At 29.4% G+C, this 26,024-nt stretch overlaps 9 non-coding genes across 9 annotated transcripts; all 9 read left to right on the top strand.

Annotated features, from left to right (window-relative positions):
• Positions 1–79: 79 nt before the first annotated feature.
• Positions 80–161, top strand: trnas-gcu (transfer RNA serine (anticodon GCU)). Its single transcript has one exon. It is a non-coding gene; the product is annotated as a tRNA-Ser (tRNA).
• A 2,250-nt stretch (positions 162–2,411) lies between these two features.
• trnas-gcu (transfer RNA serine (anticodon GCU)) lies at positions 2,412–2,495 on the top strand. The gene has a single exon. It is a non-coding gene; the product is annotated as a tRNA-Ser (tRNA).
• A 2,254-nt stretch (positions 2,496–4,749) lies between these two features.
• On the top strand, positions 4,750–4,831 carry trnas-gcu (transfer RNA serine (anticodon GCU)). Its single transcript has one exon. It is a non-coding gene; the product is annotated as a tRNA-Ser (tRNA).
• Positions 4,832–7,088: 2,257 nt separating this feature from the next.
• trnas-gcu (transfer RNA serine (anticodon GCU)) lies at positions 7,089–7,170 on the top strand. Its single transcript has one exon. It is a non-coding gene; the product is annotated as a tRNA-Ser (tRNA).
• Positions 7,171–9,419: 2,249 nt separating this feature from the next.
• Positions 9,420–9,501, top strand: trnas-gcu (transfer RNA serine (anticodon GCU)). Its single transcript has one exon. It is a non-coding gene; the product is annotated as a tRNA-Ser (tRNA).
• Positions 9,502–12,972: 3,471 nt separating this feature from the next.
• On the top strand, positions 12,973–13,054 carry trnas-gcu (transfer RNA serine (anticodon GCU)). Its single transcript has one exon. It is a non-coding gene; the product is annotated as a tRNA-Ser (tRNA).
• A 2,258-nt stretch (positions 13,055–15,312) lies between these two features.
• Positions 15,313–15,394, top strand: trnas-gcu (transfer RNA serine (anticodon GCU)). The gene has a single exon. It is a non-coding gene; the product is annotated as a tRNA-Ser (tRNA).
• Positions 15,395–17,586: 2,192 nt separating this feature from the next.
• trnas-gcu (transfer RNA serine (anticodon GCU)) lies at positions 17,587–17,668 on the top strand. Its single transcript has one exon. It is a non-coding gene; the product is annotated as a tRNA-Ser (tRNA).
• Positions 17,669–19,521: 1,853 nt separating this feature from the next.
• trnas-gcu (transfer RNA serine (anticodon GCU)) lies at positions 19,522–19,603 on the top strand. Its single transcript has one exon. It is a non-coding gene; the product is annotated as a tRNA-Ser (tRNA).
• The last annotated feature ends 6,421 nt before the right edge of the window (positions 19,604–26,024 follow it).

Here is a 26,024-nt window from a genome sequence, read left to right as displayed (position 1 = left end):
TTTCTAGACTGACTATGCCTATGTAAACACTAGGGGTGTTACCTGGATCGGACCTTTACTTTGAAAACATATGGCGGCAGACAGGGTGGCCGAGTGGTTAAGGCGATGGACTGCTAATCCATTGTGCTCTGCACGCGTGGGTTCGAATCCCATCCTCGTCGAACCAGGCTACTTTATTCTGCTACAAGTAGATGTCAACAATATAACTGACTATATTCAAACAAGTCTCTTTGCAACAATGTCATCAGTTTCTCCTACAAAAAGTTATAAAAGTCCTAGTATAGTAGGTAAAAAAAAAAAAAGTGATGAAAAAAATTCAAATTCATGGTATTTAATATGTCGAAAAAATGATATGAGGTCCTAGAATAGTATGTTGAAAAAAAGTGATTAAAAGTCATAACATAGTATATCAAAAAAAATGTCATAGTATAGTACGTCAAAAAAAGTGATAAAAATGTCATAGTATAGTACGTCGAAAAAAATGATAAAAATTCATAATATAGTATGTTGAAAAAAGTGATTAAAAGTCATGGCATAGTATGTTGAGTAAAGTGATAAAACGTCATAGTATGTTAAAATAAGTCATAGTATACTATGTTGAAAAAAGTCATAGTAAGTCGAAATAAGTCATAGTATACTATGTCGAAAAGTCATAGTATACTATGTATACTATAGTATGTGGAAAAAAGTGATTAAAAGTCATGGTATAGTATGTTAAGTAAAGTGATAACAAGTCATAGTATGTCAAAATAAGTCATAGTACTATAATATTATGTCGAAAAAGTGATAGTAAGTCGAAATAAGTCATAGTATACTATGACAAAAAGTCATATGTTGAAAAGGTGATAAAAAGGTCATAGTATAGTATGTCGAAAAAGTCATAGAATAGTATGTCAAAAAATCATTGTATATTATTTCGAAAAAAGTCATAGTATAGTATGTTGTTGAAAAAGTGATTAAAAGTCATAACATAGTATATCGAAAAAAAATGTAGTATAGTACGTCGAAAAAGTGATAAAAAGTCATAATATAGTATGTCGAAAAAATTTGATAAAAAGTCATAATATAGTATGTCGAAAAAAGTGATTAAATGTCATGGAATAGTATGTTAAGTAAAGTGATAACAAGTCATAGTATGTCAAAATAAGTCATAGTACTATAATATTATGTCGAAAAAAGTCATAGTAAGTCGAAATAAGTCATAGTATACTATGTCAAAAAGTCATATGTTGAAAAAGTGATAAAAAGGTCATAGTATAGTATGTCGAAAAAGTCATAGAATAGTATGTCAAAAAATCATTGTATATTATTTCGAAAAAGTCATAGTATAGTATGTTGGAAAAAAGTGATTAAAAGTCATAACATAGTATATCGAAAAAAATGTCATAGTATAGTACCTCGGAAAAAGTGATAAAAAGTCATAATATGTCGAAAACATTTGATAAAAAGTCATAATATAGTATGTCGAAAAAAGTGATTAAAAGTCATGGTATAGTATGTTAAGTAAAGTGATAACAAGTCATAGTATGTCAAAATAAGTCATAGTACTATAATATTATGTCGAAAAAAGTCATAGTATGTCGAAATAAGTCATACTGTACTATGACAAAAAGTCATATGTTGAAAAAGGATGAAAAAGGTCATAGTATAGTATGTCGAAAAAGTCATAGAATAGTATGTCAAAAAATCATTGTATATTATTTCGAAAAAAGTCATAGTATAGTATGTTGAAAAAAAGTGATTAAAAGTCATAACATAGTATATCGAAAAAAATGTCATAGTATAGTACCTCGAAAAAAGTGATAAAAAGTCATAATATAGTATGTCGAAAAAATTTGATAAAAAGTCATAATATAGTATGTCGAAAAAAGTGATTAAAAGTCATGGTATAGTATGTTAAGTAAAGTGATAACAAGTCATAGTATGTCAAAATAAGTCATAGTACTATAATATTATGTCGAAAAAAGTCATAGTAAGTCGAAATAAGTCATAGTATACTATGTCAAAAAGTCATATGTTGAAAAAGTGATAAAAAAGGTCATAGTATAGTATGTCGAAAAAAAGTCATAGAATAGTATGTCAAAAAATCATTGTATATTATTTCGAAAAAGTCATAGTATAGTATGTTAAGACATAGTTGGAGGTTTCTGTTTAATTGTGGCACAAGTAAAAAGCAGAACAATCAAAATTTCTCTTGAGAATGCGGAGAGTGATCCCACAACCTATTGCATACTAAAGAGCACTCTACCATTTGAGCTAAGTCCCCCTATAGGAACAATGACCGTGTAGCTCCATCTAGATCGTATCTTCCTCATCTACCCATTGCCGCATTTTTCTAGACTGACTATGCCTATGTAAACACTAGGGGTGTTACCTGGATCGGACCTTTACTTTGAAAACATATGGCGGCAGACGAGGTGGCCGCCAGTGGTTAAGGCGATGGACTGCTAATCCATTGTGCTCTGCACGCGTGGGTTCGAATCCCATCCTCGTCGAACCAGGCTACTTTATTCTGCTACAAGTAGATGTCAACAATATAACTGACTATATTCAAACAAGTCTCTTTGCAACAATGTCATCAGTTTCTCCTACAAAAAGTTATAAAAGTCCTAGTATAGTAGGTAAAAAAAAAAAAAAAGTGATGACAAATTCATGGTATTTAATATGTCGAAAAAATGATATGAGGTCCTAGAATAGTATGTTGAAAAAAAGTGATTAAAAGTCATAACATAGTATATCAAAAAAAATGTCATAGTATAGTACGTCAAAAAAGTGATAAAAATGTCATAGTATAGTACGTCGAAAAAAAAATGATAAAAAAATTCATAATATAGTATGTTGAAAAAAAAGTGATTAAAAAGTCATGGCATAGTATGTTGAGTAAAGTGATAAAACGTCATAGTATGTTAAAATAAGTCATAGTATACTATGTTGAAAAAAGTCATAGTAAGTCGAAATAAGTCATAGTATACTATGTCGAAAAGTCATAGTATACTATGTATACTATAGTATGTGGAAAAAAAGTGATTAAAAGTCATGGTATAGTATGTTAAGTAAAGTGATAACAAGTCATAGTATGTCAAAATAAGTCATAGTACTATAATATTATGTCGAAAAAAGTGATAGTAAGTCGAAATAAGTCATAGTATACTATGACAAAAAGTCATATGTTGAAAAGGTATAAAAAGGTCATAGTATAGTATGTCGAAAAAAAGTCATAGAATAGTATGTCAAAAAATCATTGTATATTATTTTTCAAAAAGTCATAGTATAGTATGTTGAAAAAAAGTGATTAAAAGTCATAACATAGTATATCGAAAAAAATGTCATAGTATAGTACGTCGAAAAAAGTGATAAAAAGTCATAATATAGTATGTCGAAAAAATTTGATAAAAAGTCATAATATAGTATGTCGAAAAAAGTGATTAAATGTCATGGAATAGTATGTTAAGTAAAGTGATAACAAGTCATAGTATGTCAAAATAAGTCATAGTACTATAATATTATGTCGAAAAAAAGTCATAGTAAGTCGAAATAAGTCATAGTATACTATGTCAAAAAGTCATATGTTGAAAAAGTGATAAAAAGGTCATAGTATAGTATGTCGAAAAAGTCATAGAATAGTATGTCAAAAAATCATTGTATATTATTTCGAAAAAGTCATAGTATAGTATGTTGAAAAAAAAGTGATTAAAAGTCATAACATAGTATATCGAAAAAAATGTCATAGTATAGTACCTCGGAAAAAGTGATAAAAAGTCATAATATGTCGAAAAAATTTGATAAAAAGTCATAATATAGTATGTCGAAAAAAGTGATTAAAAGTCATGGTATAGTATGTTAAGTAAAGTGATAACAAGTCATAGTATGTCAAAATAAGTCATAGTACTATAATATTATGTCGAAAAAAGTCATAGTATGTCGAAATAAGTCATACTATACTATGACAAAAAGTCATATGTTGAAAAGGTGATAAAAAGGTCATAGTATAGTATGTCGAAAAAGTCATAGAATAGTATGTCAAAAAATCATTGTATATTATTTCGAAAAAGTCATAGTATAGTATGTTGAAAAAAAGTGATTAAAAGTCATAACATAGTATATCGAAAAAAATGTCATAGTATAGTACCTCGAAAAAAGTGATAAAAAGTCATAATATAGTATGTCGAAAAAATTTGATAAAAAGTCATAATATAGTATGTCGAAAAAAGTGATTAAAAGTCATGGTATAGTATGTTAAGTAAAGTGATAACAAGTCATAGTATGTCAAAATAAGTCATAGTACTATAATATTATGTCGAAAAAAGTCATAGTAAGTCGAAATAAGTCATAGTATACTATGTCAAAAAGTCATATGTTGAAAAAGTGATAAAAAGGTCATAGTATAGTATGTCGAAAAAGTCATAGAATAGTATGTCAAAAAAATCATTGTATATTATTTCGAAAAAGTCATAGTATAGTATGTTAAGACATAGTTGGAGGTTTCTGTTTAATTGTGGCACAAGTAAAAAGCAGAACAATCAAAATTTCTCTTGAGAATGCGGAGAGTGATCCCACAACCTATTGCATACTAAAGAGCACTCTACCATTTGAGCTAAGTCCCCCTATAGGAACAATGACCGTGTAGCTCCATCTAGATCGTATCTTCCTCATCTACCCATTGCCGCATTTTTCTAGACTGACTATGCCTATGTAAACACTAGGGGTGTTACCTGGATCGGACCTTTACTTTGAAAACATATGGCGGCAGACGAGGTGGCCGAGTGGTTAAGGCGATGGACTGCTAATCCATTGTGCTCTGCACGCGTGGGTTCGAATCCCATCCTCGTCGAACCAGGCTACTTTATTCTGCTACAAGTAGATGTCAACAATATAACTGACTATATTCAAACAAGTCTCTTTGCAACAATGTCATCAGTTTCTCCTACAAAAAGTTATAAAAGTCCTAGTATAGTAGGTAAAAAAAAAAAAAAAGTGATGACAAATTCATGGTATTTAATATGTCGAAAAAATGATATGAGGTCCTAGAATAGTATGTTGAAAAAAAGTGATTAAAAGTCATAACATAGTATATCAAAAAAAATGTCATAGTATAGTACGTCAAAAAAAGTGATAAAAATGTCATAGTATAGTACGTCGAAAAAAATGATAAAAATTCATAATATAGTATGTCGAAAAAAGTGATTAAAAGTCATGGCATAGTATGTTGAGTAAAGTGATAAAACGTCATAGTATGTTAAAATAAGTCATAGTATACTATGTTGAAAAAAGTCATAGTAAGTCGAAATAAGTCATAGTATACTATGTCGAAAAGTCATAGTATACTATGTATACTATAGTATGTGGAAAAAAGTGATTAAAAGTCATGGTATAGTATGTTAAGTAAAGTGATAACAAGTCATAGTATGTCAAAATAAGTCATAGTACTATAATATTATGTCGAAAAAAGTGATAGTAAGTCGAAATAAGTCATAGTATACTATGACAAAAAAGTCATATGTTGAAAAGGTAATAAAAAGGTCATAGTATAGTATGTCGAAAAAAAAGTCATAGAATAGTATGTCAAAAATCATTGTATATTATTTCGAAAAAAAGTCATAGTATAGTATGTTGAAAAAAAAAGTGATTAAAAGTCATAACATAGTATATCGAAAAAAATGTCATAGTATAGTACGTCGAAAAAAGTGATAAAAAGTCATAATATAGTATGTCGAAAAAATTTGATAAAAAGTCATAATATAGTATGTCGAAAAAAGTGATTAAATGTCATGGAATAGTATGTTAAGTAAAGTGATAACAAGTCATAGTATGTCAAAATAAGTCATAGTACTATAATATTATGTCGAAAAAAGTCATAGTAAGTCGAAATAAGTCATAGTATACTATGTCAAAAAGTCATATGTTGAAAAAGTGATAAAAAGGTCATAGTATAGTATGTCGAAAAAGTCATAGAATAGTATGTCAAAAAATCATTGTATATTATTTCGAAAAAGTCATAGTATAGTATGTTGGAAAAAAGTGATTAAAAGTCATAACATAGTATATCGAAAAAAATGTCATAGTATAGTACCTCGGAAAAAGTGATAAAAAGTCATAATATAGTATGTCGAAAAAATTTGATAAAAAGTCATAATATAGTATGTCGAAAAAAGTGATTAAAAGTCATGGTATAGTATGTTAAGTAAAGTGATAACAAGTCATAGTATGTCAAAATAAGTCATAGTACTATAATATTATGTCGAAAAAAGTCATAGTATGTCGAAATAAGTCATACTGTACTATGACAAAAAGTCATATGTTGAAAAGGTGATAAAAAGGTCATAGTATAGTATGTCGAAAAAGTCATAGAATAGTATGTCAAAAAATCATTGTATATTATTTCGAAAAAGTCATAGTATAGTATGTTGAAAAAAAGTGATTAAAAGTCATAACATAGTATATCGAAAAAAATGTCATAGTATAGTACCTCGAAAAAAAGTGATAAAAAGTCATAATATAGTATGTCGAAAAAATTTGATAAAAAGTCATAATATAGTATGTCGAAAAAAAGTGATTAAAAGTCATGGTATAGTATGTTAAGTAAAGTGATAACAAGTCATAGTATGTCAAAATAAGTCATAGTACTATAATATTATGTCGAAAAAAGTCATAGTAAGTCGAAATAAGTCATAGTATACTATGTCAAAAAGTCATATGTTGAAAAAGTGATAAAAAGGTCATAGTATAGTATGTCGAAAAAGTCATAGAATAGTATGTCAAAAAAATCATTGTATATTATTTCGAAAAAGTCATAGTATAGTATGTTAAGACATAGTTGGAGGTTTCTGTTTAATTGTGGCACAAGTAAAAAGCAGAACAATCAAAATTTCTCTTGAGAATGCGGAGAGTGATCCCACAACCTATTGCATACTAAAGAGCACTCTACCATTTGAGCTAAGTCCCCCTATAGGAACAATGACCGTGTAGCTCCATCTAGATCGTATCTTCCTCATCTACCCATTGCCGCATTTTTCTAGACTGACTATGCCTATGTAAACACTAGGGGTGTTACCTGGATCGGACCTTTACTTTGAAAACATATGGCGGCAGACGAGGTGGCCGAGTGGTTAAGGCGATGGACTGCTAATCCATTGTGCTCTGCACGCGTGGGTTCGAATCCCATCCTCGTCGAACCAGGCTACTTTATTCTGCTACAAGTAGATGTCAACAATATAACTGACTATATTCAAACAAGTCTCTTTGCAACAATGTCATCAGTTTCTCCTACAAAAAAGTTATAAAAGTCCTAGTATAGTAGGTAAAAAAAAAAAAAAAAAAAATGACAAATTCATGGTATTTAATATGTCGAAAAAATGATATGAGGTCCTAGAATAGTATGTTGAAAAAAAGTGATTAAAAGTCATAACATAGTATATCAAAAAAAATGTCATAGTATAGTACGTCAAAAAAAGTGATAAAAATGTCATAGTATAGTACGTCGAAAAAAATGATAAAAATTCATAATATAGTATGTCGAAAAAAGTGATTAAAAGTCATGGCATAGTATGTTGAGTAAAGTGATAAAACGTCATAGTATGTTAAAATAAGTCATAGTATACTATGTTGAAAAAAGTCATAGTAAGTCGAAATAAGTCATAGTATACTATGTCGAAAAAAGTCATAGTATACTATGTATACTATAGTATGTGGAAAAAGTGATTAAAAGTCATGGTATAGTATGTTAAGTAAAGTGATAACAAGTCATAGTATGTCAAAATAAGTCATAGTACTATAATATTATGTCGAAAAAAGTGATAGTAAGTCGAAATAAGTCATAGTATACTATGACAAAAAGTCATATGTTGAAAAGGTGATAAAAAGGTCATAGTATAGTATGTCGAAAAAAGTCATAGAATAGTATGTCAAAAAATCATTGTATATTATTTCGAAAAAGTCATAGTATAGTATGTTGAAAAAAAGTGATTAAAAGTCATAACATAGTATATCGAAAAAAATGTCATAGTATAGTACGTCGAAAAAAGTGATAAAAAGTCATAATATAGTATGTCGAAAAAATTTGATAAAAAGTCATAATATAGTATGTCGAAAAAAGTGATTAAATGTCATGGAATAGTATGTTAAGTAAAGTGATAACAAGTCATAGTATGTCAAAATAAGTCATAGTACTATAATATTATGTCGAAAAAGTCATAGTAAGTCGAAATAAGTCATAGTATACTATGTCAAAAAGTCATATGTTGAAAAAGTGATAAAAAGGTCATAGTATAGTATGTCGAAAAAGTCATAGAATAGTATGTCAAAAAATCATTGTATATTATTTCGAAAAAGTCATAGTATAGTATGTTGGAAAAAAGTGATTAAAAGTCATAACATAGTATATCGAAAAAAATGTCATAGTATAGTACCTCGGAAAAAGTGATAAAAAGTCATAATATAGTATGTCGAAAAAAATTTGATAAAAAGTCATAATATAGTATGTCGAAAAAAGTGATTAAAAGTCATGGTATAGTATGTTAAGTAAAGTGATAACAAGTCATAGTATGTCAAAATAAGTCATAGTACTATAATATTATGTCGAAAAAAGTCATAGTATGTCGAAATAAGTCATACTATACTATGACAAAAAGTCATATGTTGAAAAAGTGATAAAAAGGTCATAGTATAGTATGTCGAAAAAGTCATAGAATAGTATGTCAAAAAAATCATTGTATATTATTTCGAAAAAGTCATAGTATAGTATGTTGAAAAAAAGTGATTAAAAGTCATAACATAGTATATCGAAAAAAATGTCATAGTATAGTACCTCGAAAAAAGTGATAAAAAGTCATAATATAGTATGTCGAAAAAATTTGATAAAAAGTCATAATATAGTATGTCGAAAAAAGTGATTAAAAGTCATGGTATAGTATGTTAAGTAAAGTGATAACAAGTCATAGTATGTCAAAATAAGTCATAGTACTATAATATTATGTCGAAAAAAGTCATAGTAAGTCGAAATAAGTCATAGTATACTATGTCAAAAAGTCATATGTTGAAAAAGTGATAAAAAGGTCATAGTATAGTATGTCGAAAAAGTCATAGAATAGTATGTCAAAAAATCATTGTATATTATTTCGAAAAAGTCATAGTATAGTATGTTAAGACATAGTTGGAGGTTTCTGTTTAATTGTGGCACAAGTAAAAAGCAGAACAATCAAAATTTCTCTTGAGAATGCGGAGAGTGATCCCACAACCTATTGCATACTAAAGAGCACTCTACCATTTGAGCTAAGTCCCCTATAGGAACAATGATCGTAGCTCCATCTAGATCGTATCTTCCTCATCTACCCATTGCCGCATTTTTCTAGACTGACTATGCCTATGTAAACACTAGGGGTGTTACCTGGATCGGACCTTTACTTTGAAAACATATGGCGGCAGACGAGGTGGCCGAGTGGTTAAGGCGATGGACTGCTAATCCATTGTGCTCTGCACGCGTGGGTTCGAATCCCATCCTCGTCGAACCAGGCTACTTTATTCTGCTACAAGTAGATGTCAACAATATAACTGACTATATTCAAACAAGTCTCTTTGCAACAATGTCATCAGTTTCTCCTACAAAAAGTTATAAAAGTCCTAGTATAGTAGGTAAAAAAAAAAAAAAAAAAGTGATGACAAATTCATGGTATTTAATATGTCGAAAAAATGATATGAGGTCCTAGAATAGTATGTTGAAAAAAAGTGATTAAAAGTCATAACATAGTATATCAAAAAAAATGTCATAGTATAGTCAAAAAAAATGATAAAATGTCATAGTATAGTATAAAAAAATGATAAAAAAGTCATAATATAAATGATTAAAAGTCATGGCATAGTATGTTGAAAAAAGTGATAAAATGTTAAAATAAGTCATAGTATACTATGTTGAAAAAAAAAGTCATAAAAATGTCATAGATACTATGTCGAAAAGTCATAGTATACTATGTATACTATAGTATGTGGAAAAAGTGATTAAAAGTCATGGTATAGTATGTTGAGTAAAGTGATAAAAAGTCATAGTATGTCAAAATAAGTCATAGTACTATAATATTATGTATGTTAAAAATAAGTCATAGTATACTATGTATACATATATAGTTGAAAAAAGTCATAGAATAAGTATGTCAAAAATCATTGTATATTATTTCGAAAAAGTCATAGTATAGTATGTTGAAAAAAAAGTGATTAAAAGTCTATAGTATATCGAAAAAAATGTCATAGTATAGTACGTATATGATAAAAAGTCATAATATAGTATGTCGAAAAAAAATTATAAAAAGTCATGTATGTCGAAAAAGTGATTAAAAGTCATGGTATAGTATGTTAAGTAAAGTGATAACAAGTCATAGTATGTCAAAATAAGTCATAGTACTATAATATTATGTCGAAAAAGTCATAGTAAGTCCAAATAAGTCATAGTATACTATGTCAAAAAAATGTTGAAAAGGTGATAAAAAGGTCATAGTATAGTATGTCGAAAAAGTCATAGAATAGTATGTCAAAAAAATCATTGTATATTATTTCAAAAAGTCATAGTATAGTATGTTAAGACAAAAGTGAAAAGTAAAAAGCATTTTCTCTTGAGAATGTCAGAGTGATCCCACAACCTATTGCATAAAAAATGAAAGCTCCATCTAGTCATATCTACCCATTGCCGCATTTTTCTAGACTGACTATGCCTATGTAAACACTAGGGTGTTACCTGGATCGACCTTTACTTTGAAAACATATGGCGGCAGACGAAAAAGGCGATGGACTGCTAAAAATCCCATCCTCGTCCGAAAGTGATAAAACTGACTATATAAACATCTCTTTGCAACAATGTCATCAGTTTCTCCTACCTAAAAAAGTTATAAAAGTCCTAGTAAAAAAAAAAAAAAAAAAAAAATGATAAATTCATGGTATAATATGTCGAAAAAAATGATATGAGGTCCTAGAATAGTATGTTGAAAAAAAGTGATTAAAAGTCATAACATAGTATATCAAAAAAATGTCATAGTATGTTAAAAAAAGTGATAAAAAGTCATAGTATAGTATCAAAAAAAAAAATGTAAAAATTCATAATATAGTATGTCGAAAAAAGTGATTAAAAGTCATGGCATAGTATGTTGAGTAAAGTGATAAAACGTCATAGTATGTTAAAAATAAGTCATAGTATACTATGTTGAAAAAGTCATATAAGTCGAAAAAGTCATAGTATACTATGTCGAAAGTATACTATGTATAGTATGTGGAAAAAAAGTGATTAAAAGTCATGGTATAGTATGTTAAGTGTGATAACAAGTCATAGTATGTCAAAATAAGTCATAGTACTATAATATTATGTCGAAAAAGTGATAGTAAGTCGAAATAAGTCATAGTATACTATGACAAAAAAAGTCATATGTTGAAAAGGTGATAAAAAGGTCATAGTATAGTATGTCGAAAAAGTCATAGAATAGTATGTCAAAAAATCATTGTATATTATTTCTAAAAAAAGTCATAGTATAGTATGTTGAAAAAAGTGATTAAAAGTCATAACATAGTATATCGAAAAAAAAAATCATAGTATAGTAAAAAAAGTGATAAAAAGTCATAATATAGTATGTCGAAAAAATTTGATAAAAAAGTCATAATATAGTATGTCGAAAAAAAGTGATTAAATGTCATGGAATAGTATGTTAAGTAAAGTGATAACAAGTCATAGTATGTCAAAATAAGTCATAGTACTATAATATTATGTCGAAAAAAGTCATAGTAAGTCGAAATAAGTCATAGTATACTATGTCAAAAAGTCATATGTTGAAAAAGTGATAAAAAGGTCATAGTATATATGTCGAAAAAAAGTCATAGAATAGTATGTCAAAAATCATTGTAAATTTCAAAAAAGTCATAGTATAGTATGTTGGAAAAAAGTGATTAAAAGTCATAACATAGTATATCGAAAAAAAAAAAGTCATAGTATAGTACCTCGGAAAAAGTGATAAAAAGTCATAATATGTCGAAAAAATTTGATAAAAAGTCATAATATAGTATGTATAAAAAGTGATTAAAAGTCATGGTATAGTATGTTAAATAACAAGTCATAGTATGTCAAAATAAGTCATAGTACTATAATATTATGTCGAAAAAAAAGTCATAGTATGTCGAAATAAGTCATACTGTACTATGACAAAAAGTCATATGTTGAAAAGGTGATAAAAAGGTCATAGTATAGTATGTCGAAAAAAGTCATAGAATAGTATGTCAAAAAATCATTGTATATTATTTCGAAAAAAGTCATAGTATAGTATGTTGAAAAAAGTGATTAAAAGTCATAACATAGTATATCGAAAAAAAAATGTCATAGTATAGTACCTCGAAAAAAGTGATAAAAAGTCATAATATAGTATGTCGAAAAAATTTGATAAAAAGTCATAATATAGTATGTCGAAAAAGTGATTAAAAGTCATGGTATAGTATGTTAAGTAAAGTGATAACAAGTCATAGTATGTCAAAATAAGTCATAGTACTATAATATTATGTCGAAAAAAAAGTCATAGTAAGTCGAAATAAGTCATAGTATACTATGTCAAAAAGTCATATGTTGAAAAAGTGATAAAAAGGTCATAGTATAGTATGTCGAAAAAGTCATAGAATAGTATGTCAAAAAATCATTGTATATTATTTCGAAAAAAGTCATAGTATAGTATGTTAAGACATAGTTGGAGGTTTCTGTTTAATTGTGGCACAAGTAAAAAGCAGAACAATCAAAATTTCTCTTGAGAATGCGGAGAGTGATCCCACAACCTATTGCATACTAAAGAGCACTCTACCATTTGAGCTAAGTCCCCTATAGGAACAATGACCGTAGCTCCATCTAGATCGTATCTTCCTCATCTACCCATTGCCGCATTTTTCTAGACTGACTATGCCTATGTAAACACTAGGGGTGTTACCTGGATCGGACCTTTACTTTGAAAACATATGGCGGCAGACGAGGTGGCCGAGTGGTTAAGGCGATGGACTGCTAATCCATTGTGCTCTGCACGCTGGGGTTCGAATCCCATCCTCGTCGAACCAGGCTACTTTATTCTGCTACAAGTAGATGTCAACAATATAACTGACTATATTCAAACAAGTCTCTTTGCAACAATGTCATCAGTTTCTCCTACAAAAAGTTATAAAAGTCCTAGTATAGTAGGTAAAAAAAAAAAAAAAAGATGACAAATTCATGGTATTTAATATGTCGAAAAAAATGATATGAGGTCCTAGAATAGTATGTTGAAAAAAAGTGATTAAAAGTCATAACATAGTATATCAAAAAAAATGTCATAGTATAGTACGTCAAAAAAAGTGATAAAAATGTCATAGTATAGTACGTCGAAAAAAATGATAAAAATTCATAATATAGTATGTTGAAAAAAGTGATTAAAAGTCATGGCATAGTATGTTGAGTAAAGTGATAAAACGTCATAGTATGTTAAAATAAGTCATAGTATACTATGTTGAAAAAAGTCATAGTAAGTCGAAATAAGTCATAGTATACTATGTCGAAAAGTCATAGTATACTATGTATACTATAGTATGTGGAAAAAGTGATTAAAAGTCATGGTATAGTATGTTAAGTAAAGTGATAACAAGTCATAGTATGTCAAAATAAGTCATAGTACTATAATATTATGTCGAAAAAAGTGATAGTAAGTCGAAATAAGTCATAGTATACTATGACAAAAAGTCATATGTTGAAAAGGTGATAAAAAGGTCATAGTATAGTATGTCGAAAAAGTCATAGAATAGTATGTCAAAAAATCATTGTATATTATTTCGAAAAGTCATAGTATAGTATGTTGAAAAAAAAGATTAAAAGTCATAACATAGTATATCGAAAAAAAAAATCATAGTATAGTACGTCGAAAAAAGTGATAAAAAGTCATAATATAGTATGTCGAAAAAAAAAAAAAAAAAAAGTGATAAAAAGTCATAATATAGTATGTCGAAAAAAAAGTGATTAAATGTCATGGAATAGTATGTTAAAAAAAGTGATTAAAAGTCATAGTATGTCAAAATAAGTCATAGTACTATAATATTATGTCGAAAAAAGTCATAGTAAGTCGAAATAAGTCATAGTATACTATGTCAAAAAGTCATATGTTGAAAAAGTGATAAAAAGGTCATAGTATAGTATGTCGAAAAAGTCATAGAATAGTATGTCAAAAAATCATTGTATATTATTTCGAAAAAGTCATAGTATAGTATGTTGGAAAAAAAAAGTGATTAAAAGTCATAACATAGTATATCGAAAAAAAAATGTCATAGTATAGTACCTCGAAAAAGTGATGATAAAAAGTCATAATAAAACATTTGATAAAAAGTCATAATATAGTATGTCGAAAAAAGTGATTAAAAGTCATGGTATAGTATGTTAAGTAAAGTGATAACAAGTCATAGTATGTCAAAATAAGTCATAGTACTATAATATTATGTCGAAAAAAAGTCATAGTATGTCGAAAAAGTCATACTATACTATGACAAAAAGTCATATGTTGAAAAGGTGATAAAAAGGTCATAGTATAGTATGTCGAAAAAGTCATAGAATAGTATGTCAAAAAATCATTGTATATTATTTCGAAAAAGTCATAGTATAGTATGTTGAAAAAAAGTGATTAAAAGTCATAACATAGTATATCGAAAAAAATGTCATAGTATAGTACCTCGAAAAAGTGATAAAAAGTCATAATATAGTATGTCGAAAAAATTTGATAAAAAGTCATAATATAGTATGTCGAAAAAAGTGATTAAAAGTCATGGTATAGTATGTTAAGTAAAGTGATAACAAGTCATAGTATGTCAAAATAAGTCATAGTACTATAATATTATGTCGAAAAAAGTCATAGTAAGTCGAAATAAGTCATAGTATACTATGTCAAAAAGTCATATGTTGAAAAAGTGATAAAAAGGTCATAGTATAGTATGTCGAAAAAGTCATAGAATAGTATGTCAAAAAAAAATCATTGTATATTATTTCGAAAAAGTCATAGTATAGTATGTTAAGACATAGTTGGAGGTTTCTGTTTAATTGTGGCACAAGTAAAAAGCAGAACAATCAAAATTTCTCTTGAGAATGCGGAGAGTGATCCCACAACCTATTGCATACTAAAGAGCACTCTACCATTTGAGCTAAGTCCCCCTATAGGAACAATGACCGTGTAGCTCCATCTAGATCGTATCTTCCTCATCTACCCATTGCCGCATTTTTTCTAGACTGACTATGCCTATGTAAACACTAGGGGTGTTACCTGGATCGGACCTTTACTTTGAAAACATATGGCGGCAGACGAGGTGGCCGAGTGGTTAAGGCGATGGACTGCTAATCCATTGTGCTCTGCACGCGTGGGTTCGAATCCCATCCTCGTCGAACCAGGCTACTTTATTCTGCTACAAGTAGATGTCAACAATATAACTGACTATATTCAAACAAGTCTCTTTGCAACAATGTCATCAGTTTCTCCTACAAAAAGTTATAAAAGTCCTAGTATAGTAGGTAAAAAAAAAAAAAAATGTGATGACAAATTCATGGTATTTAATATGTCGAAAAAAAATGATATGAGGTCCTAGAATAGTATGTTGAAAAAAAAAAAGTGATTAAAAGTCATAACATAGTATATCAAAAAAAAAATTCATAGTATAGTACGTCAAAAAAAGTGATAAAAATGTCATAGTATAGTTTTTGATAAAAATTCATAAAAGTATGTCGAAAAAGTGATTGCAAGTCATGGCATAGTATGTTGAGTAAAAGTGATAAAAATGTCATAGTATGTTAAAATAAGTCAAGTAAATGTTGAAAAAAAAAAATCAAAATTCATAATATACTATGTATACTATAGTAAAAAAGTGATTAAAAGTCATGGTATAGTATGTTAAGTAAAGTGATAACAAGTCATAGTATGTCAAAATAAGTCATAGTACTATAATATTATGTCGAAAAAAGTGATAGTTAGTCGAAATAAGTCATAGTATACTATGACAAAAAGTCATATGTTGAAAAGGTGATAAAAAGGTCATAGTATAGTATGTCGAAAAAGTCATAGAATAGTATGTCAAAAATCATTGTATATTATTTCAAAAAGTCATAGTATAGTATGTTGAAAAGTGATTAAAAGTCATAACATAGTATATCGAAAAAAAAATGTCATAGTATAGTACGTCGAAAAAAGTGATAAAAAGTCATAATATAGTATGTCGAAAAAATTTGATAAAAAGTCATAATATAGTATGTCGAAAAAAGTGATTAAATGTCATGGAATAGTATGTTAAGTAAAGTGATAACAAGTCATAGTATGTCAAAATAAGTCATAGTACTATAATATTATGTCGAAAAAGTCATAGTAAGTCGAAATAAGTCATAGTATACTATGTCAAAAAGTCATATGTTGAAAAAAGTGATAAAAAGGTCATAGTATAGTATGTCGAAAAAGTCATAGAATAGTATGTCAAAAAATCATTGTATATTATTTTTCGAAAAAGTCATAGTATAGTATGTTGGAAAAAGTGATTAAAAGTCATAACATAGTATAAAAAAAATGTCATAGTATAGTACCGGAAAAGTGATAAAAAGTCATAATATATGTCGAAAAATTTGATAAAAAGTCATAATATAGTATGTCGAAAAAGTGATTAAAAGTCATGGTATAGTATGTTAAGTAAAGTGATAACAAGTCATAGTATGTCAAAATAAGTCATAGTACTATAATATTATGTCGAAAAAAGTCATAGTATGTCGAAATAAGTCATACTGTACTATGACAAAAAGTCATATGTTGAAAAGGTGATAAAAAGGTCATAGTATAGTATGTCGAAAAAGTCATAGAATAGTATGTCAAAAAATCATTGTATATTATTTCGAAAAAGTCATAGTATAGTATGTTGAAAAAAAGTGATTAAAAGTCATAACATAGTATATCGAAAAAAATGTCATAGTATAGTACCTCGAAAAAAGTGATAAAAAGTCATAATATAGTATGTCGAAAAAAGTGATAAAAAGTCATAATATAGTATGTCGAAAAAAAAGTGATTAAAAGTCATGGTATAGTATGTTAAGTAAAGTGATAACAAGTCATAGTATGTCAAAATAAGTCATAGTACTATAATATTATGTCGAAAAAAAGTCATAGTAAGTCGAAATAAGTCATAGTATACTATGTCAAAAAGTCATATGTTGAAAAAGTGATAAAAAGGTCATAGTATAGTATGTCGAAAAAGTCATAGAATAGTATGTCAAAAAAATCATTGTATATTATTTCGAAAAAGTCATAGTATAGTATGTTAAGACATAGTTGGAGGTTTCTGTTTAATTGTGGCACAAGTAAAAAGCAGAACAATCAAAATTTCTCTTGAGAATGCGGAGAGTGATCCCACAACCTATTGCATACTAAAGAGCACTCTACCATTTGAGCTAAGTCCCCCTATAGGAACAATGATCGTGTAGCTCCATCTAGATCGTATCTTCCTCATCTACCAATTGCCGCATTTTTCTAGACTGACTATGCCTATGTAAACACTAGGGGTGTTACCTGGATCGGACCTTTACTTTGAAAATATATGGCGGCAGACGAGGTGGCCGAGTGGTTAAGGCGATGGACTGCTAATCCATTGTGCTCTGCACGCGTGGGTTCGAATCCCATCCTCGTCGAACCAGGCTACTTTATTCTGCTACAAGTACATGTCAACAATATAACTGACTATATTCAAACAAGTCTCTTTGCAACAATGTCATCAGTTTCTCCTACAAAAAGTTATAAAAGTCCTAGTATAGTAGGTAAAAAAAAAAAAAAAAAAAGTGATGACAAATTCATGGTATTTAATATGTCGAAAAAATGATATGAGGTCCTAGAATAGTATGTTGAAAAAAAGTGATTAAAAGTCATAACATAGTATATCAAAAAAAATTTCATAGTATAGTACGTCGAAAAAAGTGATAAAAAGTCATAGTATAGTACGTCGAAAAAAATGATAAAAATTCATAATATAGTATGTCGAAAAAAGTGATTAAAAGTCACTTTTTTGTAGTATGTTGAGTAAAGTGATAAAACGTCATAGTATGTTAAAATAAGTCATAGTATACTATGTTGAAAAAAGTCATAGTAAGTCGAAATAAGTCATAGTATACTATGTCGAAAAGTCATAGTATACTATGTATACTATAGTATGTGGAAAAAAGTGATTAAAAGTCATGGTATAGTATGTTAAGTAAAGTGATAACAAGTCATAGTATGTCAAAATAAGTCATAGTACTATAATATTATGTCGAAAAAAGTGATAGTAAGTCGAAATAAGTCATAGTATACTATGACAAAAAGTCATATGTTGAAAAGGTGATAAAAAGGTCATAGTATAGTATGTCGAAAAAGTCATAGAATAGTATGTCAAAAAATCATTGTATATTATTTCGAAAAAGTCATAGTATAGTATGTTGAAAAAAAGTGATTAAAAGTCATAACATAGTATATCGAAAAAAATGTCATAGTATAGTACGTCGAAAAAAGTGATAAAAAGTCATAATATAGTATGTCGAAAAAATTTGATAAAAAGTCATAATATAGTATGTCGAAAAAAGTGATTAAATGTCATGGAATAGTATGTTAAGTAAAGTGATAACAAGTCATAGTATGTCAAAATAAGTCATAGTACTATAATATTATGTCGAAAAAAGTCATAGTAAGTCGAAATAAGTCATAGTATACTATGTCAAAAAGTCATATGTTGAAAAAGTGATAAAAAGGTCATAGTATAGTATGTCGAAAAAGTCATAGAATAGTATGTCAAAAAATCATTGTATATTATTTCGAAAAAGTCATAGTATAGTATGTTGGAAAAAAGTGATTAAAAGTCATAACATAGTATATCGAAAAAAATGTCATAGTATAGTACCTCGGAAAAAGTGATAAAAAGTCATAATATGTCGAAAAAATTTGATAAAAAGTCATAATATAGTATGTCGAAAAAAGTGATTAAAAGTCATGGTATAGTATGTTAAGTAAAGTGATAACAAGTCATAGTATGTCAAAATAAGTCATAGTACTATAATATTATGTCGAAAAAAGTCATAGTATGTCGAAATAAGTCATACTATACTATGTCAAAAAGTCATATGTTGAAAAAGTGATAAAAAGGTCATAGTATAGTATGTCGAAAAAGTCATAGAATAGTATGTCAAAAAAATCATTGTATATTATTTCGAAAAAGTCATAGTATAGTATGTTAAGACATAGTTGGAGGTTTCTGTTTAATTGTGGCAAAGGTAAAAAGCAGAACAATCAAAATTTCTCTTGAGAATGCGGAGAGTGATCCCACAACCTATTGCATACTAATGAGCACTCTACCATTTGAGCTAAGTCCCCCTATAGGAACAATGATCGTGTAGCTCCATCTAGATCGTATCTTCCTCATCTACCCATTGCCGCATTTTTCTAGACTGACTATGCCTATGTAAACACTAGGGGTGTTACCTGGATCGGACCTTTACTTTGAAAACAAATGGCGGCAGACGAGGTGGCCGAGTGGTTAAGGCGATGGACTGCTAATCCATTGTGCCCTGCACGCGTGGGTTCAAATCCCATCCTCGTCGAACCAGACTACTTTATTCTGCTACAAGTACATGTCAACAATATAACTGACTATATTCAAACAAGTCTCTTAGCAACAATGTCATCAGTTATGATATAGTATGTAAAAAAAAAAGTGATGACAAATTCATAGTATTTAGTATGTCGAAAAAGTGATATGAGGTCCTAGTATAGTATGTTGAAAAAAGGGATTAAAAGTTATAATATGTTGAGTAAAGTGATAAAAAGTCATAACATAGTATGTTAAAAAAAGTGATAAAAATGTCATAATATAGTATGTCGAAAAAAGTGATTAAAAGTCATGGTATAGTATGTTGAGTAAAGTGATAAGTATGTATGTTGAGTAAAGTGATAAAAAGTCATAATATAGTATGTCGAAAAAAGTAATTAAAAGTCATAGTATAGTATGTTGAGTAAAGTGATAAAAAGTACTAGTATAGTCTGTCAAAAAAAGTAATTAAAAGTCATAGTATAGTATGTTGAGTAAAGTGATAAAAAGTACTAGTATAGTCTGTCAAAAAAAGTAATTAAAAGTCATAGTATAGTATGTTGAGTAAAGTGATAAAAAAGTCACAGTACAATATGTCGAAAAAAGCGGTTAAAAAGTCAAAGTATAGTATATAGAGAAAAGTCATAAAAATGTATAGTATAGTATGTTGAAAAAAGTCATAGATAGTATGTCAAAAAAGTCATAGCATAGTATGTCGGAAAAAGTGATAAAAAAGTCATAGTATAGTCGAAAACATTTATGAAAAATTCATAGTATAGTATGCCGAAAAAGTGATAAAAAGGTCATAGTTTAGTATGTCAAAAAAAGTCACAGTATGTTTGACAAAAGTGATAACAACTTCATAGTATATAGTATGTGGAAAAAAGTGATACAAAGTCCTTGTATAGTATGTTGAATAAAGTGATAAAAAGTCATAGTATGTAGAAAAAATTGATAAACAATTCATAGTATAGTATGTTGAAAAAAGTGATAAAAAGTCATAGTATAGTATGTCGAAAAAAGTGATTAAAAGTCATAGTATAGTAAGTCGAAAAAAACTTTAAAAAGTCAAAGTATAGTATATTGAGAAAAGTCATGAAAAAGTCATAGTACAGTATGTCGAAAAAAGTAATAGCATACTATGTCAAAAAAAGGGGAAAAACTAATATTATAGTAGGTCAAAAAAATTGCTAAGAAAGTCAGTATGTCGTATTAAGTGATAAAAAAGTCATAGTATAGTAAGTTGAAAAAAGCATAGTATTGTATGTCGAAAAAGTGATAAAAAGTCATTGTATATAGTATGTCGAAAAGTGATAAAATGTCCTAGTATAGTATGTCAAAAGATCTAATAAAAAGTAATAGTATAATCTGTCGAAAAAAGCCATTAAAAAGTCCAAGTATAATATTTTGAGAAAAGTCATAGTACAGCATGTTGAAATAAAGTCATAGTATACTATGTCGAAAAAATTATTAAAAAAAAGTCATAGCATAGTGTGTTAAGACACAGTGGGAGGTCTCTGTTTAATTGGTCGCACAAGTAAAAAACACAGATGAATCTAAATTCCAGTGATCCCGCTACCTTTCGCATGTTAAGCAAGCACTGTACCATTTGAGCTAATTCTCCTACATGAGTGTATCTCCATGTAGATTGAATCTTCCTCATCTACTCCATGCCGCATTTTCTAGACTGACTAGGCTTGTGTAAACACTCTAGGCGTTACCTGGAGCGGACCTTTCCTTTTAGAAAACACATTTAGGCAGATGAGGTGGCTGCGTGGTTAAGGCGATGGACGGCTAATTGTGCTCTGCACACGTCGCTTCAAATCCCATCCTTGTCGAACCATGCTTCTTTATTCTGCAACATTGTCAACAATATAACTGGCTGCATTCAAACAACTCTCTTTGCAACAGTGTTATCAGTGTCTCCCAGAAAGACAGATAGTTTAGTTTGTCGAAAAAAGTAATGAAGAAGTCATAGTATAGTATCTTGAGGAAAATCATAAAACAAATCATAGTATAGTATGTTGAAAAAGTCATAGTTTAGTTCGTTGAAAAAAGGCATGAAAAAGTCATAGTATAGTATGTTGAATAAACTGATGAAAGTTATAGTATACTATACTAGTTATAGTATAGTATGTCAAAAAAGCCATTAAAAAGTCATAGTAGGTCATAAAAGGTCCTAAAAAGTCATAGTATAGTATGTCGGAATTTAGGATAAAAGTCATTGTTTAGTAAGTCAACAAAAGTTAGTATATTATGTTGGAAAAAGTCATAGTATCAGACCTTTACTTTAAAACCAGAAAAAGACATAGGAGGGTTAAGGTGAAGGGCTGTTAATCCTTTCTCCTCAGCACGCACGGGTTCAAAGCCTGTTCTTATTGAGCTATGTGGCTTTAGTCTGCTACAGTTACATGTCAGTTTCTCCCAGAAAAAATTCTTGTCATTATTATTTTAGTATAGTATGTGGAAAGACATCAGAGTTTAGTATGTTGAAAAAGTCATCAAATTCATAGTATTGTATGTTGAACAAAGTCACAGCATGTCGAAAAAAGTGATAACAAAGTCATAGTATACTATATTGAAAAAAGTGAAAGAAATTCATATTATAGTATGTCAAAAAAATTGCTAAGAAAGTCATAGTATAGTATGTTGAACAAAAAGGCGTTAAAAAATAAAAGTATAGTATAATATTGAGAAAAGTCATAGTACAGTATGTCAAAAGGGTCATAGTATACTATGTCGAATGAAGTGATAAAATAGTCATAGTGTAGTAAGTTGAAAAAGTTATAGTGTAGTATGTCGAAAAAAGTGATAAAAAGGTCATAGTATAGTATGACGGAAAAAAAATCACAGTATAGTATGTTGAAAAAAGTGCTAAGAAAGTCATAGTATAGTAAGTTGAATAAAGCATAGTATAGTATGTTGAAAAGTGATAAAAAAGTGATAGTATGGTATGTTGAATAAAGTGATTAAAAAAATCGTAGTATAGTATGTAGAAATAAAGTGATAAAAAGTCGAAAAGTATGTTGAAAACAAGTTGTAGTATAGTATGTCAAAGATAGTTTGGAAAAACATGCAAACTCCAACCAAAAAGGCCCAGCCCGGACTGGGAATCAAACCAGGGGTCAGAGTCTGCAGCGTCTACTTGCTAATGCTTGTTGGAGCAGTCATAGTATGGTATGTTGAAAAAAGTGATTTAAAAGTTATAGCATAATATGTCGAAAAAGGTCATAGTATTTTATGTTGAAAAAAAGTCACAGCATGTCGAAAAAAGTGATAACAAAGTCATAGTATACTATATTGAAAAAAGTGAAAGAAATTCATATTATAGTATGTCAAAAAAATTGCTAAGAAAGTCATAGTATAGTATGTTGAACAAAAAGGCGTTAAAAAATAAAAGTATAGTATAATATTGAGAAAAGTCATAGTACAGTATGTCAAAAGGGTCATAGTATACTATGTCGAATGAAGTGATAAAATAGTCATAGTGTAGTAAGTTGAAAAAGTTATAGTGTAGTATGTCGAAAAAAGTGATAAAAAGGTCATAGTATAGTATGACGGAAAAAAAATCACAGTATAGTATGTTGAAAAAAGTGCTAAGAAAGTCATAGTATAGTAAGTTGAATAAAGCATAGTATAGTATGTTGAAAAGTGATAAAAAAGTGATAGTATGGTATGTTGAATAAAGTGATTAAAAAAATCGTAGTATAGTATGTAGAAATAAAGTGATAAAAAGTCGAAAAGTATGTTGAAAACAAGTTGTAGTATAGTATGTCAAAGATAGTTTGGAAAAACATGCAAACTCCAACCAAAAAGGCCCAGCCCGGACTGGGAATCAAACCAGGGGTCAGAGTCTGCAGCGTCTACTTGCTAATGCTTGTTGGAGCAGTCATAGTATGGTATGTTGAAAAAAGTGATTTAAAAGTTATAGCATAATATGTCGAAAAAGGTCATAGTATTTTATGTTGAAAAAAAGTCACAGCATGTCGAAAAAAGTGATAACAAAGTCATAGTATACTATATTGAAAAAAGTGAAAGAAATTCATATTATAGTATGTCAAAAAAATTGCTAAGAAAGTCATAGTATAGTATGTTGAACAAAAAGGCGTTAAAAAATAAAAGTATAGTATAATATTGAGAAAAGTCATAGTACAGTATGTCAAAAGGGTCATAGTATACTATGTCGAATGAAGTGATAAAATAGTCATAGTGTAGTAAGTTGAAAAAGTTATAGTGTAGTATGTCGAAAAAAGTGATAAAAAGGTCATAGTATAGTATGACGGAAAAAAAATCACAGTATAGTATGTTGAAAAAAGTGCTAAGAAAGTCATAGTATAGTAAGTTGAATAAAGCATAGTATAGTATGTTGAAAAGTGATAAAAAAGTGATAGTATGGTATGTTGAATAAAGTGATTAAAAAAATCGTAGTATAGTATGTAGAAATAAAGTGATAAAAAGTCGAAAAGTATGTTGAAAACAAGTTGTAGTATAGTATGTCAAAGATAGTTTGGAAAAACATGCAAACTCCAACCAAAAAGGCCCAGCCCGGACTGGGAATCAAACCAGGGGTCAGAGTCTGCAGCGTCTACTTGCTAATGCTTGTTGGAGCAGTCATAGTATGGTATGTTGAAAAAAGTGATTTAAAAGTTATAGCATAATATGTCGAAAAAGGTCATAGTATTTTATGTTGAAAAAAAGTGATAAAAAAAAGGTCATAGTATAATATGTCAAAGAATGTCTAGAAGAATATGCAAACTCCACACAAAAAGTCTAAGTCATACAAGACACAAACGCAGAAAAATCCTAAAGAAGCACTACATTTTACAATGATAACACAACAAATGTAAAAGATTTTTAAAAAACTGAATCATTATTTTAATAGCTGAAGGTTTGGTGAATAGTTTTAAGTTTGGAAGACCATGAAGAGGATTGCTCCATTGACTTTCAATGTAAAAAGAAAAAAAGCTTAATATTTCAAAAAGTATGAATGGTAAAATAAAGTATAATACAAATGTCCTTAAAGAGCTGAACATTTTAATATTTGAATGGTTTTTGTAGCTGAAAGTATGCAGAAGTAGTAAGCAACCGGAAATTGTACGGTAGAATCAGATAATACTGTGAATCATGGGTGACTTTAGACCCTTTTTAGGGAGGCTCAAGCCCTCTCAGCCCCCCTTTTTTATTTTATTTTATCAATTTTGGTGCTTCAAGTGAGAGTTTGCGAACTTGTCTTTTAGTGACAGAGGACAACAATTACAAGTTCAAAGGGTTTGAAACAGGTTTAATCTTCTGTGTCGCTGTCGCCAATGCTATGCACCTGTAACCCAGTCAAGGAAAGGGTTAACAGAAACGTAGTTTTGGCCAATCAGAGGAGGTTGTGCCAGACTCCTGCCTTTGGCTGAGTCTTGCTCTCTCTAAATCTGTCAGAGGGAGAGCTGTGGTTGTGAAGTTTAACGTTGGTTGTCAACAGAGAAGAAGAAGTTGGTTATTTCATGGTGCAGATTAGAACCCAAATTGAAACGTAAGCAACTAAAATTGCTGAATGTTAGAACATTGTGTCAAATTGGTCGTTATCACTGTGACTTATAAAGTGTCATGTTTAGTTCCATCATAGTGTTAATAGTGTCAAAATACATTAGCTGACGTTGTTCAGTTGCTAGCTCAGAGATTATCGGCTAATGAAATTACTGATTTAGCAGGGGGTTAACACAAAGCAAGGCACTGTATCCGTGTCACATTCTCATTAGGGGCTGAGCCCCCCTAAAGGTCTGATCCTAGAATCGCCCCTGCTGTGAATGCTGCTGAATCAGCATTCACACAATAAGTTTCCCTTTTAGAGTTTAGCTGTGTTTTTTTTCTCTTTTCTATATGCCGTTATAAAGACATATTACCATAATCACGCCTTTCCACTGTCATCAAATCGATTCAATTCCCCTCCACTGTTCTCAAAGTCCTCTGAGATAAACATCAGTATCTTTGTGTTCAAGGTGAACCATGTGTGCTCTTGTGTGCAGGAATGCATGTTTTGTGTGTGTGCATATACTGTGTGTGTGTGTGTGTGTGTGTGTGTGTGTGTGTGTGTGTGTGTGTGTGTGTGTGTGTGTGTGTGTGTGTGTGTGTGAAGGTTGCATCTCTTTGAGCACTGTTAGTGTGAGCATGTAGAAAATGTTCCCTGGCAGAGGCAATAAAGTCTGGCAATAATCACCAGTCCAGTGAGAGGGTGTGTGTCCTGAGGAAAAAGTCACCTCAGCCAGCAACCACGGTCGCGTTACCTCAACTACACACAGCTGCAAGTTAACAGTGAGAGAGCTGCGCTTTCGACCAGAGGGTCGGCAGTTCAAACCGATTTGGAATGTCTAAACAGGAAGGTGTATGAGATGTTCGTTTGCCTCTCAAACTCACCCTGTCATTACTATTGTTCTGTCCTTGAGCAA

This window comes from Perca flavescens, chromosome 9 (assembly GCF_004354835.1).
Source record: "Perca flavescens isolate YP-PL-M2 chromosome 9, PFLA_1.0, whole genome shotgun sequence".
In the NCBI taxonomy this organism is placed as follows: Eukaryota; Metazoa; Chordata; class Actinopteri; order Perciformes; family Percidae; genus Perca; species Perca flavescens.
The sequence above is the reverse complement of the archived record's forward strand: the minus strand, read 5'-3'. Positions and strand labels throughout refer to the sequence as shown.